This window comes from Manis pentadactyla, chromosome 16, assembly GCF_030020395.1.
Source record: "Manis pentadactyla isolate mManPen7 chromosome 16, mManPen7.hap1, whole genome shotgun sequence".
Classification (NCBI taxonomy): Eukaryota; Metazoa; Chordata; class Mammalia; order Pholidota; family Manidae; genus Manis; species Manis pentadactyla.
This window is the reverse complement of record NC_080034.1, coordinates 30,376,330-30,392,879: the sequence shown is the minus strand read 5'-3', so window position 1 is coordinate 30,392,879 and position 16,550 is coordinate 30,376,330. Positions and strand designations below refer to the sequence as shown.

The following is a 16,550-nucleotide window of genomic DNA, read 5'->3' as shown; positions in this document are numbered from 1 at the left end:
TTTTTGCTAGAAGAATTGTGTGTACCGTAAGCTCCAAATTAGGAGGTCCACTTGGGGAGTCTTTATTGGATCTAAATTCTACATGGAGTAGGAGGTGTTTAAAGAGACTTGTTGCTGTTTTATCTTTACCATTGAAGTTTTTGGTTTTGACTCTTCCTAAATGAGTCATTTTTTTAAAAAGGAACCTAACGTGGGGAGGTGGGGAAACCACTGCAAGAGGTGCCAAGAGGGGGTGGGCGGGAAGGCTGGCAATCAGGGGACTGAGTTTACAATTGGGTGGGTCCCCAGGAGGGGTGGAACCAGGGATCTGTCTGATGACGGTGGATCAAGATGAGTTGGACACCACTGTGGTAAGATAGTAGAAATGGTATTGATGTTTGTTGATTTGCAAAGTATTTTCTGGAGCACACCCACAAACACATAGAGCCTTGTAGCGAGGCTCAGTGGGCAGGTGGCTGAGAGATTGTGAACAGGGAGGGAACCTCCTAGTTTTCACTCTGGTTGGAGAGATGGGACACAGGTCCTGGAGGGTAGGTGTGTCCCTATTTGCCTGCACTTGCAAATGAACGAACTGAAGGTATGGCGCTCCACACAGTGTGAGCAGTACAAATGAAAATGTTAGTGCCAGGCAGGATTTCAGGGGAGGAAAAATGACAACCTGAGACCCCTGTTGTGGAGCAAGGGGGACTGAAAGAACATACGATGGCCAGGCAGCCAGATGACTGGAGAGCTCTGTGGAACCTCTGCACATGACATCCTTTTTATCCCAGCTGAAAAGTTATCCCCCACACCTGAGTCACCCAGGCCTCTGAGAGGTGTTCATAGGGCTCACTATCCTCGATGCCCAAGGAGGTAGGGACAGAAAGTGGGGAGAAATTGACAGAACCTGGCCTTGGATAACCAGAGCAGCTCCATGTGATTCGCGCACATGCTTTGCTCCCTGACACCGGCGAGGAGTTTCATGCACTGGAATGTTGGCCAGGCTTGCCCCTTTTAGTCCACTCTGATTCCCCCACCCCTAGAAGTGCTGGTTTTCTTTTTTTCTTAGTGGTGTGCAACCTCCTGCAGTTGTACATGCGCATTTTCTAAGTTTGTCACAAACTTCCTGTTTGGGTATGGGCTGAGGCTCGAAGCTGTGCTATGTTTTGAAACCCAGGCGTTCACAGAAGTCCAGCGCTTCTCTGTCAGCGAGAAGCCTTGTTCTCCTTTCTGTTGCTGACTTTTGCCATCCTTCTTTGCAAACCTTCTAGCTGGGAAATGCTCTGTAGTTTCTGTACTTGTTTCCATTAGCAAGGCTTGACAGCTGTGAGTGCTGAAGGTTGGCAGAAGGGAAGAAGCAACCCTGTTGGACCCCTTTTATAATGCCAGGCCCTGTGCTAGATGTTTTTATACATTTCTTGTGTTACTTAGGCCTCACTTTAGCTTATGCAGAACCAGGCTCAGAGGGGTTAACTGACCAGCCCAAGGCTGGACAGCCACTGGGTGACAAGGTCGGAATTTGCTCCCAGGCCTGACTCCAGAGTTCCTGTTATTTCTACTGTGTCATGAGCACCATGGTGCGACTTGGTTCCACTGGTCTGGGGAGATGCTGGGCATCTTGGCAGACAGCACCACCTCGACCCCCAAGGTTGCTCCCAGACCCTTGTTATCCCTGTGCAGCCCTTCTTTCTGTGTGGCCTGTGATTTGATGGCCCTTGACTTTGCTGACTTTCACCTTTCCCAACCACCCTTCCCCTGTAGCCCTGGGAATCCCAGAATTGTGTGGGGCCACTCAGTGGACTGCAGGAGAGGGCTGAGAGCAGTCGGAGGGGCAGAGCTGCAGGGCAGAAGAGTGCCGAGAACTGGGGCCTCCTGGGAAGCATGGAAAGGGTAAGAGCGGGCTAGGTGGGGTGGAGCGCAGGTGCAAGTGGGAAACGAGATCGAAGAAGGTGATGTATGTTGCTCATGAAGGACCCCAGGAAGCGAGTTTGGAACTTGTCTGTATGGGAGCCACCAAAGCTGATTGAATAGGACAGGGGTGGGTAAAAACAGTGCTGGAGGAAGGTTCGTCTGGATGTGTGCTTGTAAACTGGGAATACTGGGAGGTTAGAGTGTTAGAAGACGTTAACCATGTTAATGAAATGTTGAGGGTTTGCACTATATAGAAAAGTAGAGAGTTGGAAGGTTTCAGGTCCCAGCTCTGCCACTTGCTGTCTGTGTGACTTTGAGCAGGTTTACTTAATCTCTTGAACCTCCATTTCATCACCTGTGAATAGAAGCTAATAACACGTTAACAGGACTGTCATGTGCGCTGTTAACTTGTGTCGCACCCAGCACATGAGTTGTTGTGGGTGCTCAACAAAATAGAAGTCCTCTCATAGCATAAGAGGCCTGGTGTGTGATTGATGGGGAGGAACTAGGGGCATTGACAGAGGACACAAAGGGGTTGAAAAGGGTTGGATCTGGGAGCCCGTTGGGGTGATGCAGTCTTGATAGAAATACATGGAGCTGCTGGGGAGTCCCGAATTCTTTTAGGAAGACTCTCCTAAATCCAGGCTGCTGAGGGCCTGTTCCAGATATACCACAGCCGCATGGATTGTGTCTCCACGGAACCACGGCCTCTAGTTTCAGCTGGGCCCTCTGTGCTGCTGGCCGCAGCCAGCTCTCTCCCCCAACAGGGTCGTCTCTGGGAGAGACAAGTGAGGCACCCAGGGCGCGTCATTTAAGGAGGTGCTCTGTTTCAGGGTGGCCCCTGCACTTGCACAATTCCCCATAGCAGCATCGATGTTCCACACTGTCCCCACATCCCTTGAGCCTCCTCTCTCTGTCTGCCCTTCTTCACTCAGGAGGCAACCTGGCTTCACTGACTGGTTGACAAAGTCGAGCCACTCAGCAGCGAGCCCACTCAGGTTCCTGCCTCCCCTCCTGTGCGGTTCTCCCCATCCGGGCTCATCCCGACCCAGATTCCTCCCACTCAGGGAAGGACACATCCCTCCTCCTGGCCAGAGAGAAGCTTCTTCCTGTACATGGGTTCCTCCGTCTCCTGTATCTCCTGGGAACTCACCCCCTCCAGTCATTCGCAGTAAAGTCTTTCCTCAAACCTTCACTCTGCTCTGTTTCCCATCCCCTTCCTCCCACCCTTACAGAGACATCTGGAAAAAATCTGCCTCAGGTTCTGCTCCTCAGCTGACACAGCCCCCGCAGGCTGGCTTCTGTCTCGGGGAGGTGTGGCTGGCACAGGGGAGGGACCTGGTGGAGAGGGCTCCCGCCTTCCATAGGAACCGCCCTCTGGAAGGTCACCTGCAGCTGCCATGTTACCACACCCAGTGGAGATGAAACACCATAGGAGCGTTTTGAGCAGAAGAATGATTTTTAAATGATCACTTAGGCTGCTGTGGGGAGCACAGTGTGTTAGTCTCTGAGGGCTGCCATAACAAAGTACAGACTGGGTGGCTTGAACGATGGAAATGCATTTTCTCACAGTTCTGGAGGCCAGAAGTGTGTCAGCAGGGCCCCACTCCCTCTGAAGTTGCCGGGAAGGATCCGCTGCAGGCCGCTCTCCCAGCTTCTGGGAGCGCCTGGGCTCGTGGCAGCGTCACACGTCTTCACATGATGCTCTCACCCTGTGTGAGTGCCTGCATTCTCGCTTCCCCTTTTCATAAGGACACCAGTCATAATGGATTAGGGACCTACACTACTACTCCAGTCCCACCGGATCTAATAGTTCATTACATCCGCAATGATCCTATTTCCGAATAAGGTCATATTCTGAGGTACTGGGGGTTAGGACTTCAACACAGGATTTTGGGGGAGACACAATTCAACCTATAACACAATTCAACCCACGTAACAGATGGATTATAGGAAGGCAAGGGTTGGGGTAGGGAGACCAGTTAGGAGGCTACTGCAATAATCCAATCGGAGAAGCTCCAGGCTTACACTAAAGAAGAGGTGGTGAGAAGTGGTGAGAGTCTGGATATTTTTTGAAGGTAAAGCTGACACCTTGCTAATGGATTGGCTGTGGGGTGTGAGGGAAGAGGGGAAGTCATAAGGACTCCTGGGTTTGGGGCCTAAATAACCAGAAGAGTGGAGTCGGATGCAGTCCTCTCCTCCCTCGGAGACCTTCCTGAGTCTTTGCAGGATCCTCCTCCGGGGCAAGTTCATCAGCTCTCCGGTTCCTCGGGGCTCCATCCTTGGCTGCCGCCTCTAGTCTCTCCCTGATTCATCTGACCTGTTCCTATGTTGAAGCCAAACCTCCTGAGTGTGCTTTTTGGGTCACTCCTGCAGGCCCCTGGCTCTGGAGGACCCTGAAGGAGGAAGACACAGAAGCAGGATGCCCCTGAAAGATTAAGTCTTACTCCTCAAACAGGTAGCTTTCAGAGGTTCTCAGGGTCTGAATGCTTCATGATGAAGCAGGAGTCATGAAGTCCTTTCTTTGCCCCCTGTGGGGTGGCAGATGTCCTGAGGAGGGGAGGGTTGCTCTGGGCCTGGGCACTCATAGATTTCTAGGAAACTTCCCCCAGGAGATGGTCAGTGACTGTGGACTCACATACTGGGATTCAGCAGCACTTGGAGTGGGGCCGAGGGCATTCTCTCTTGTCTCTCTGGACTTCGCGGAGTTGTGAATCATGAAGGATCAAAAGGGTGTTCATGGATGGTAGCTCTAGAAGTGTTAAAAAGGGAACTAGACATTTCTGGAGAACTATAGGACAGGCTGCTCTGGGAAACCCCACAGAGCCTGTCAGAGGCAGATTCCTGGACCAAGGAGCCTTTGAGCTGGCCCAGGGGCATGTCTGGTGTCTTTATCAGCTCTGGCCCTGTGTTCTCATCCAGGCTTAGACTGTCCCTCTAGAATTGGGCACAGAGCTATGATTCTCTGCCAGGTCCCAGACAAAAGCTGTCTGAAGGGTCAATAAGTTTGTGTATAAACAGACCTTTTTTTTTTTTTTTTTTAGGATTGCACTTTGGTTTATCAAGAAATGGCAGTTTCCCACAGCTCCTCAGTGGCGGTGGGGAAGGAGGGTGGTGGTGTCTAATTGGATCCTTTTGGCGTGTGCAGAGTTATTTTCTTGGAAAGTGCCATCTTTTCATCTCTTACATGAGACTGAGTTGATTGCTTCTGTTTCTTTTTTGTTATGCTTGATTTTGATTTAATTTTTAAGCCTTGTGTCTTCAGGTTCCAATAGAAAACAGATGGTTTACTCAAATGGAGTAATTCAAGAAACTCTACAGAAGGGACTGCTTTCAGTGTCATAGGCAGGGTTAAGAGAAACTAGCATGGATGTTGAAGCATCCCTGGGCTAGCAGCATCAGAGAGCTGTTACTATGCCTAGGCCTGAAAAGGAAGAGGGAGGGATTGGTTATCAGAACTGGGAAAAGAGGCTGTACAGAAAGGCTACCTCTGGTAGAAGGATGCAGTCAACCTACAGCAACATGGCCTGGAAAGTGCCAGTGAGTAAATATCCTCATTGATGTTCTCAGTTCTCCCATCTTCGGAGGGTGCCTCCCATTAGGTACACTCAGCCAGAAGCCAGAAGCCAGAGAGCCACACTCATGCTCTCCATAGAGATCAGAACCTCTGGGGCACAGCTGAGTGGAGAATGAAGGAGGTGGATACAGAGGTTCAAATGAAAACACCTGTCCAAGCAAGAGATACAGAATGCTTAAATCACATTATTAGGGATGTTTCTACTTTAAAAATCACATGAGGATTTTTTGTTGGAAACTCTGCAATATTAGGTCAGCTGCATAGAACTGTTGGCTATGAGGGCTGAAGGAGTAACAGAAATCCTCTAGTCAAACTTGATCTTGATCCTTTTTATAGTTGAAAAGACCCAGGGAAGTCCACTGACTTGCCCAAGGCCACTCATTAATTCACAAAAGTGTTTCCTGTGAGTCCGTTCTGTTTTCTTGAGAAAAACAACAAAAATCACTTGAAAGAGTTAAGAAACAGTGTAAAGCAAAATCTGAGCAAGGGCTAGGAAAACGCTGTGGATTAGTGCTTATTTCCCATTTACCAGTTTGAATTCTTTGGGGTTGTCAGTATCATAAAACTGAACTCAGAAGGGCTCCCACAGCACAGGGACTTAATTAATGGGCTCATGTACCTGCAAAGTGCAGGGATGGGTGGAATGCAGGGTGGGTGTAAAACAGCAGCCTAATATATTAACAGCCTCCCAGTTTCTTTCCCTCTCTCTGTCCCTGTTCACTGGTGTCAGTTCAACCTCAGGCTGGTTCTCTCAGAGGCAAAGGGGCTGTAGGAGTCCCTGGGCTTATTGTTGCCCATCCCTCTGCCCAGAAAGAAAGAAGCATCCCTTCCAGTGGCTCTTGAAAAGACTGAGAAAGTATCTTTCCCAGAAGTTCCTCCCCAGCAAACTGGTCCTGGCATTTCATTGGCATGAGTTGAGTCACATGCTCATTCCCTAGCCATTCCCAGTGGCCAGGCGAACACCCTCTGTTGATTGGCAGGGCAGAAGAGTTTCCTGATTGGCCAGTCCCTTTTCTGGGGGAGTGTGTCAGTATTCCCCAAAGCACCAGCTTGTGGGGAGGGAGGAAGCAGAGCTCTGGGGACTGTTGGGGGAGGGGGGAAGATGGGGACTGGGAGAGTGGCAGCTGACATCCACCACACTGTATCATCTCTAGAAACCTAACTGATTTGGACTAATTGTTGGGGGCAACAAGTGAGAGGAAACCTGCTCTTAACTAGTAAAAGTGAATTTTAAAGTGCTGTAACAGCACAGTTTCCTTCAGAACCTTCCCAAACAGTTCCTGTTGGAAGGCTTTCAATTAGCATCTGCTTTTCAGTATGTCTTATATCAGTGGACCTTCTGGTAGGTTAGCTATGCCTTCTACAATCCTGTTTAATTTCCAGTATGTTATTCAACCTTTTTATAGTAGAGTGAACACTGAACTCAAATACTGGGTTAGTGGAGATTAAATCACATTAATGAGGTTCCCCATTTATAATCTCATCTATAAAATGGGAGTAAGAATAGCACCTATTTTATAGGTTTGTTGTAAGCACTAACAGGTAATCCAAGTAAAGTGCCCAGTGGCCCAGTGTTTGGCCCAAAAAATGTTATTTTAGCTTTTGTACCTCAGAATATTGTCACCTAAATTTGTCTATGTGCATATTTAATCTAGAAAATTAACTCTCTTCACAACAAACATTATCTGTCACCGATTAGCTCAGTTACACACAAGATAAATAAGGGTATTAAAAATTAAAATGGATTTTTCCCTCGACTGGAGTGTTTTTTTTTTTCTATTAAGAATTTATTTTGAGGAAAAATTTTAAAAGAAAAGTTTTAGGTTGAATGCAGTTAAAGATAGGTTAAATTCCTGGAAAACAGGGAATTTTAATTTGACAGTAGCAAACAGATGCATTCTCAGTTCCAAAATCTTGTAAACAGTTGAAGGCCGGTTGTGACCTATCCCTGCTGATTTTCTTGCCTTGTTCTCAGTTTGGAGGCTCTGAAGGGGCAAGTGAGTCCCCTTGGCTTTGTCTTCCTTAACCAGCTACACAGTCGGGCTTTCTTGGGGTGGATGGATTTTAGGATCGCCTAGATGAGGTGGACTGCTGCAGTAGCAAGAAGTACTACTTCTGTGGGGCTTTTAGTTCAGTGGAATTTTAGCTGACTAATGCCATGAATCGTTCTCTAAAGCCTTTGACGCAGTAAGGCTGTCCTCTCAAAACCCCAGGACGGGGAAGTGCCTTGATTCGGAGTTACCAGATGAGTAGTGAGGAGAGCACAGGTTGGCACGGTGCCCTCCAGCACTATCACCTGTGTTTCAAAACTGGGGGAGCTAGCTTTGAGGAGGAGGGATGGGTAGGGGGTAGCAAGGGGCCCTCGGAAAGAGGAAGAAATTCCAGAGCAGCCAAGAACTTACAGACCCCAAATTTATTATAGTACATAAATATTTTCATACCCGTCTCCTCTGAGTATTGACTAAAATTAGACTTCAGTTTTCCCTCAGTCGTTTGTCACCCCTGGGGCCAGTCACATTGATAACTAGGTGACACCGAGTGAGGTAATTGACCCTAAGTTCCTTGGTTCAGAGAGGGTGCTGTAGGTGGGCAGTTCTCAAATGTAGGTTGCCTGGACCAAGAAACTACTACTAAAAAAAAAAAAAAAGGTGGGGGAAGAGGGAGATTGGCCTAGGGCTACCAATTTTTAATTTTGCCAAGGAAGGACGATTTTAAGAATCAGTTTCATAATAGAAAGTATCATTCTGATGCTTAAACAGCAGTAAGGAGATAATCTAAGAATAAAACTTAAGTCTTTACATGGGAAGAAACCAGCTTTAGGAATCATTTACTGCCCTGTTCTTGTTTTTCTGACATTACCTGTCAAAACTACATCAAGGATGGATGCTACCCCTCAGCCTGTCTGTAACAATGTCGGGGAAATGAGGAGTTACTTATTTAATGTGCAGCTGTAGTAGGGGGAAGTCATACTTTTCAGCAGCCTCCCTTGGAGCCTAGGAATTCTCTTATGTCGAGTCTTAATTTGATTTCAAGTGATGGGAGAAATACACTTGAACACAAGTCTCAATAAATCCAGTTCATGTTATAAAGAAAGAACTGTTCACTCTCAAGTCATTAACTTAGAGAATTGTTTAATTTTCCCCCATGAGGAAGAAAATCTTGCAATGCCTAAACAGTTCACCTTAAAAAGTATGCCACTAGTTTTTCTTTTTCCACAGTTAAACCCGGAAAGTGATAAATCTGTTCATTCTGACTTGGCCCTCTGTTTTGCAGCATGCCTCTCTGTGCAGGAAAACAGACATGCGCGCGCACACCTGCAAGCACGCACACACACAAAACTTGGTTTGGTCTGAAAAGCCCCAGAGAGGAAAGGGTGCTTGTGAGAAGAATCAGAATGTGCATCAATCCGTCTCTGGTAAATGTTAGTACTTGTAGCAACAGTTGCATGTCGGAGCTTCCAGAAGAGTATGACTTTTTAAGATGTCTTATAAAGTCATTAACAAACCCCAAACATATAAGCAGCCACCCCTGGCATCAAAAACAGTAATAAAACGTTCCTCATTCTGCTTCGCTTCACATGCCTGCTTCCTGCCTTTGCCACAAACATATTTTGCCTTCAAGCCAGGGATTAAGCTCCTGCATGAGGCCGTGACGGTGTGAAAGCAGCTTCTCTGTCCTTGTCGAGGGGGAGAAAAGACTGCTTGCATGCCTGTGTGAAATACTGAATGGAATCATGGAATTCTAGTGCCCAAGAGGGTTTTGAGGTCCCTGCCTTCCTGCCACTCACCTTGACTAACAAGAGGTGAGCTAATCCTAACGTTTCACTGATCTCTAATGTTTCTTGGATCCACTGTGAACAAGGATATGAGCTAAGAAGTGTCTTTCTCAAGAAAAAAATGGTTCTGTGGCATCCTCCCATCTTGCCCTGTTCACAGCCTCATTCATGGGCACGTGTCACTATTTAGTCTCTTGTTTCAATGCTCACATAGTGCCCCTCTGGCACAGTCCTTACCGTCTGGTAGACACTCCATCTTAATTTGTTCAGACTCCTTACCTTGTTTCTCCCTCTACAGCAGGCTATGGGGTCTGCCTAGCTATAGCTCAGTGTTCTTGTGGACAGACATTACCCGAACCCTCTTATGTCAGTCTGCTTGGGCTGCCATAACAAAAGCCCATAGACTGGCTTAAAATAGAAATTTATTTCTCACAGTTCTGGAGGCTGGGAAGCCTCAGATGAAGGTGCTGGCAAGGTAGGTTTCATCTGAGACCTCTTCTCTTGGCTTTGGGCAGCCACCATCTTGCTGGGTGTCTCACGTGACCTCTTCTTTTTGTGCTTGTGGAGAGAGGAAGCTCTGGTGCCTTTTCTAATAAGGGCACCCATCCCATCATGGGGCCTCCACCCTTGTGACTCATCTGCACCTAATTGACTCTCAAAGGCCCTGCCTTTTAATACGACAGAAAAGGGGCTAGGGCTTCAACATATGCATTTGAGGTGGAGGGAAAACATTTTTCATCCCATAACAATTCTAAATCCTTATTAGTGGCCCCTTTGAAGTGCTCCCAGGGTTGTTGGTCCAGGAGCAGTAAGTAGAGAAAGCCTTCGAATTTGCCAGCTTTTATTGCTATGGAAGACATGGAGTGTCTGAAAGCTAGAGAAGATAGCTTGATGGACTAGAAAGTTGGAAGACTTTCCACAGAATCAGAGGTGACCTGCTGTAGACAGTAATCTCTTTATCTTTGCTGACCTTAGGTTTTATGGTTCCATACATCCATGGTAAAGTTGCCAAACTTGGTCAGACTCAGTGAAATTTGGATAGTTCAGCATTCAGTATTCTATGACCACCTGTTGCCTCCTTTATGGGCCTCTAAAAAGGAGGCTCTTAGAACCAAAGCCTGGGAAAATGGGTTATTTCTTAGAACTTCATGAACTTGGCCATTTCCTCCCTTTTCATGGGGGAAAGAAAGGCAATGAATTATAATAAAATTGTTCCCTGTTCCATTAGAGTTCAATATCTTACAGTGTCACTTTGAATGTATACAAACACAGTAATGTCCACATGGGCACAGGTGCACACTCGGGCTTGCACACGAGTGCACACACACACACCTGTGCCAGGTGGGATATTTAAAATATCAAAAAGCCTTTGACATTCCTTTTTAACTTTCAAGAAACAAATAATTCCTGTGTTATATAAACTGTTCCAGGATTTTGAAAAAAAGATGGAAAACTTCCAGATCCTTCTTTGAAGTAAATATGACCCTTGCAACAAACCTGGCTAGCTCCCAAAGGGAGGCTCTATACCAATCTCACTGAGGAATGCACAAATTTTAGATAAAATTCTAGTGAGTAGATTTCAACAGTAGAGTATGTGACTGTTCTATTGTCCCCAAGTGTATGATAATCCTGAAGCATAGGAATGACTTCATATACATATATTCTCATTTGATTCAAATAAATTACTTAAATCAAAATATGGAGTAATCTCATTAATTCCAAAAGGGCATCTGATCAATTCAACTTCTAATTTTTACAAAGCACTTAAAAGGGAATATGTCAGAACCATTCCTTAATGGAATGAGGGAGATGAAGTTCATACAGCCCCCTGGTGTAATACCTGTGGGGGTCCCAGTAAAGGCATCATTAGATTAGATTAGATATCAAAACAAAAAGCCAGTGCAGGAAATTATGAAAATAGTAACTTGAGAGAATAAAGTTCTCTAAAGATAAGCATAAAATTACCATTCACTACAGACTGCTTTATTATAGACCAAGAAGACTTAAAGGCATTAACCGGATACCCTATTTCTAGATGGTAAGATTAAAATTAAGGGTTTGGACCTCTCAAATTAGTTTGTAAGTCCAATGCCATTCTTCTCAGTGTCCCATCAGGATTTTTAAAATTTCATAGGATGATTATCAATCTATTTGGGAAAATAAGTAGATGAGAACCTCAAGGGAAATTCTGAAAATGGCTCTAAGGGAAGGGAGTTAGATCTACTGGATATTAATATATACATAGCACTATCACATATTAAGATGCATTATGAAGCCTTTGTAATTAAAACACTGAGGTGCTATCATAAAAAGAGAAAGTAGATGTGTGAACTAGGGTAGTTCAAAAATACACTCTTGCATAAATAATTTGATAAATCATAGAGAAGTCATTGCAAATCAATAGGAAGGGAAAATTATCAATAAATAATTTTGACGCCTACCTAGCAATTTAGAAAAAAATCATTTTGACTTTACCAAAATGAATTGCAGATGGATTAAATAATTAAGTGCAAAATGTAGAGTTGTAGGAAATCTATAGAATATTGCTTAGAAACAAAAGAAAAACATTCAAAAGGAAAAGAATAGTCAATCAAACTGCAGGAAAATCAGAGATTTCTTCTTGTAAAAAACCAATGGGGAAATAATGGAGTAGGAAAAGATTTGTAGTAATGACAGAATTAATGTCTTTGTTATGTGAAATGCTCAAACAAATGGAAAAAAAGGGTACTAAAACCTTGGTAGAACATGTGAATAGATAAGTAAATACAACAATAAACAAATATTTGGCAACTGTCCAATTTTATAATAAGAGATATACAGATTAAGAAGCAGTAAAGTACTTATTTTAACATATTAGCCAGAAAATATTTTTAATGGTAATACCCAATTCTGATGTTTGCAATATTATGAAGCAATTTTGTAGTGTATTTAAGAGGCATATTATTCATTCATGCATTCTGATCCAGTTATACCACTTCTGTGGACCACCTTCCCACATCCCCTCATGAAGGAAATCATACAAAATATTTAATAAGATGTTTAGACAAGAATGCTCCCTGATGCATGATTTGCAAAGCAAACATGCATATACACAATTAATGTCCAAGACTTGGGTAACAATAAAATGAAACAGCTCTTCGCTAGACATAATACTCCACTATAATTAATAATTATCTTGAAGGTGTGTAGCAATGTGACAAGATATTTACAATATAATTTTGTGTACAGAAATTACAGTATAAATTGTGGTATTGTTTTACTGTGGCATATAGCTGTGCTCTTAGAATGAATGACCCACAGCTGCATATAACAGATACTTAGGAATATAACGTTAAGTAAAAAAGCAGGTTGCAGAATAGCTACAGTGTGATTCCAACTACATAAAGTTCAGATGCATACAAAACTAATGAAATAAGGTTGGGACATCCACACACATGCGGCAAGACCTATAAGACCAAGTGAGCATAGACAAAAATTCAGGATAGTGATGGGAGGAGGGGATAGAATGAGGAAGGAGCCCATGGGGGCTCTCTAGGGAATTGGTAAAGTTCTCTTCCTTGAGCTGGGCTATGGACAAGTTACAAACATTTAAAATGTATTTAATGTTAACTAAATGAATATTAAAACCCAAATTCAGTAATGATTACGTACAAAATCTGTATCACTAATAAAGATGGGAAGCAAGCATATAGGTACAGTGACTGTATTAAAGGAATGAATCATAGGTAGTGTATTCTTTGTTTTCTCTCGTTGCCAAACTGTCGATTATAGTCATACCTTGTTTTATTGTTCTTTGCTTTATTGCACTTCACAGATATTGTGTTTTTTACAAATTGGAGGTTTGTGGCAGCCCTGCACAGAAAAATCTACTGATGCCATTTTTCTATTAGCATGTGCTCACTTTGTGTCTCTGTGTCACATTTTGATAATTCTTGCAATATTTCAGACTTTTTCATTATTATTGTATGTTATGGACATCTGTGAATTTTGACAATGCAGTTGTAACCATATTGGGGCACCAAGAACCACACCCAGGTGAGATGACAAACCTAATTGATAAATGTTTTGTGTGTTCTGACTGTTCCACTGACCAGTGATTCCCCCCACTCCCCAACATCTCTCTCTGTCTCCTGAGGCTTCCATATTCCCTGAGACACAACAGTATTGAAATTAGGCCAATTAATAACCCTACATTGGCTTCTGAGTGTCAAATGAAAAGAAGGCTCACACATCTCTCACTTTAAATCAAAAGCTAGAAATAATTAAGCTTGGTGAGGAAGGCGTGTTGACAGCCAAGATAGGCCTAATGCTAGTCAGCCAAGGAAAATTCTTAGAGGAAATTAAAAGTGCTCCTCCAGTGAACACGTGAATAATAAGAAAGCAAAATAGCCTTATTGCTGATACAGAGAAAGTTTCAGTGGTTTAGATGTAAGATCAAACCAGCCACAACATTCCCTTAAGCCAAAGCCTCATCAGAGCAAGGCCCTAACTCTCTTCAATTCTATGAAGGCTGAGAGAGGTGAGGAGGCTGCAGAAGAAAAGTTGGAAGTTAGCCGAGGTTGATTCATGAGTTCTAAGGAAAGAAGCCATTTCCATATAAAAGTGCCACATGAAGCAGCAAGTTATCCAGAACATCTAGCTAAGATCATTAATGAAGGCAGCTACACTAAACAATAGATATTCAATGCAGATGAAACATTTTCTGTTGGAAGATATCACCTAGGGATTTCATAGATAGAGAGGAGAAGTTAATGCTTGGCTTCAAAGCTTTGAAGAACAGGCTGACACTTTTGCTAGGGGCTAATGCAGCTGGTGACTTTATGTTGAAACCAGTGCTCGTTTACCATTTTGAAAATCCTAGGGACCTTAAGAACCATGCTAAATCCACTCTGCCTGTGCTCTGAAACAACAAAGCCTAGATGTCATCTGTTTACAACATGGATTACTGAATATTTTAAGGCCACTGTTGAGACCTAGTGCTCAACAAAAGGATTCCTTCCCAAATATTACTGCTAACTGGTCACCCAAGAGCTCCGACAGAGATGTATGAGATTAATGTTTCCACACCTACTAACACATCCATTCCGCAGCCCATGGATCAAGGATTGATATAACTTCCAGGTCTTACCATTTAAGAAATACATTGTGAAAGGCTAAAGCTGCCATAGATACTTGATTCCACTCTGCTGAATCTGGGCAAAGTAAATTGAGAATCTTCTGGAAAGGATTCACCATCTAGATGCCATTATGAACATTTATGTTTCATAGGAAGAGGTCAAATATCAACATGGACAAGAGTTTGGAAGAAGTTGATTTCAGCCCTTTTGGATGACTTTGAGGGGTTCGGGACTTCAGTGGAGGAATCACTGCAGATGTAGTGAAAATAGCAAGAGAACTAGAATGCGAAGTGGAGCCTGAAGAAATGACTAAATTGTTGCCATCTCATGATCAAACTCGAATGGATGAGGAGTTGCTTGTTATGGATGAGCAAAGACAGTGGTTTCTTGAGATGGAATATACTCCTGGTGAAGATGCTGGGAAGATTGTTGAATGATAACAAAGGATTTATTAGAATATGACATAAACTTAGTTGCTGAAGCAGCAGCATTGTTCAGAGAGGATTGACTCCAATTTTGAAAGTTCTGTTCTGGGTAAAATGCTAACAAACAGCATCACATGCTACAGAGAAATTGATCATGCAAGGAGGAGTTGATCAATAGAGCAAACTTCATTGTTGTCTTACTTTAACAAATTATCACAGCTACCCCAGTTACCCCCACTTTCAGCAACCAACTCCCCGATCAGTCAGCAGCCATCAACACGCAAGCAAGACCCTCCACCAGCAAAAAGATTACAACTTGCTGAAAGCTCAGATGATGGTTAGCATTTTTTAGCAATTAAGTGTTTTTAAATTAAGGCATGTACATTGTTTTTTTCAGACATGATGCTATTGCAGACTTAACAGACTACAGTGTAGTGTAAACGTAACTTTTAGGTACACTGAGAAACCAAAAAATTCATTTGACTCGCTTTCTTGTGATACTCAACTTTATTGTAGTGGTCTGGGACCGAACCTGCAATATTTCCAAGGATATGTGTTTACATTTTTTTGTAAAAAGAAAGAAAGGAAGAGTGAAGACAACTGCAATTATAGGGTGACAATAAGCTTCCAGTGGAGGCTTCCATTGCTTAGAGGGTGATAGACTTCATCACTGAGGCAGAAAGGGAGATAGATTCAAAATGTAGAAGGAATGTGGGAAAATAAATCAGTCCATAACTAGTCACTGAGCATGTTTCTTGTGTGAGAAAGCATTGACCTAGCATGTATTCTGAAAAAACTTATGGATACTGAGTTTTAACGAATTGTCAAAATGATGAGTTAGAAATGCTGGCATTTCTTTGAGTTCCTTTCAACAACTTTTTTTTTTTTTACTTTTATTGTTTTGTCTGGTTGTAAAAATAATACAATTGATTGAAATACTCTTTAAAAATATGAATAGAAGGGGCATTATGAGTAGTGCACATAATGTGGGGGGGGGACATGGGGAAGGCAGTATAGCACAGAGAGGACAAGCAGTGACTCTGTAGCATCTTACTACACTGATGGACAGTGACTGTGATGGGGTATGTGGGGGGGATTTGATAATGGGGGGAATCTAGTAACCACAGTGTTGCTCATGTAATTGTATATTAATGATACCAAAATTAAGTATTTAAAAAAATATATGAATGGAATGGGAAGTTGACTAGATACTACAACTAAATCTTAGTTGTAAAAGAATTTAAAGGATAGAGGGACATGTTAAAAGATACTATGAGGATGCAGCCAGGAAGTTCTTAGGATATATGATCCATATGTTCCTCAATGAATAAAATGGCCCAAAAAGGGGGGTTCACTATGTAATAAATTTTAAAAGATTCAAGAGACACATTTGGATCCTGATTTAAACAGACCAAATGTAATTACAAGATACTTGGGAAAATGGAATATTGACTGGATATTTGATATTGAGAAAATAATGTTAATTTTTGGTTGTGATATTGTTATTATGGTTATGTTTTAAAGATACATGCCAAAGTATTTATGGACATATAAATAAAATTGATGGGTATTTATGGATGAATGATATACCCAGCATTTATGTTAAAATATTGAGGGGTAGGGGCATAAGGAATGTAGGTGAAACAAGGTCAGCCATATATGATCATTGTAGCTGGATAATGGGCACATATATTCCTGCTACTTTTGTGTATGGATGGAGTTTTTCATAATAAAACACAAGCAATAAAACTAATACATTGATAGTT

At 43.1% G+C, this 16,550-nt stretch overlaps 1 protein-coding gene across 16 annotated transcripts in view; it reads left to right on the top strand.

Annotated features, from left to right (window-relative positions):
- Positions 1-16,550, top strand: part of TRERF1 (transcriptional regulating factor 1) — a 186,146-nt gene that overhangs the window by 71,032 nt on the left and 98,564 nt on the right. Inside the window, exon 1 of one of the 16 annotated variants that reach the window (XM_057494099.1) lies at positions 4,264-4,348. The exons of the other annotated variants lie outside the window; for them this stretch is intronic. The gene's annotated coding sequence lies outside the window, so the exon portion shown is untranslated. Of the gene's footprint in view, positions 1-4,263; positions 4,349-16,550 lie in introns of those variants that run through there. 16 annotated transcript variants of the gene reach the window in all.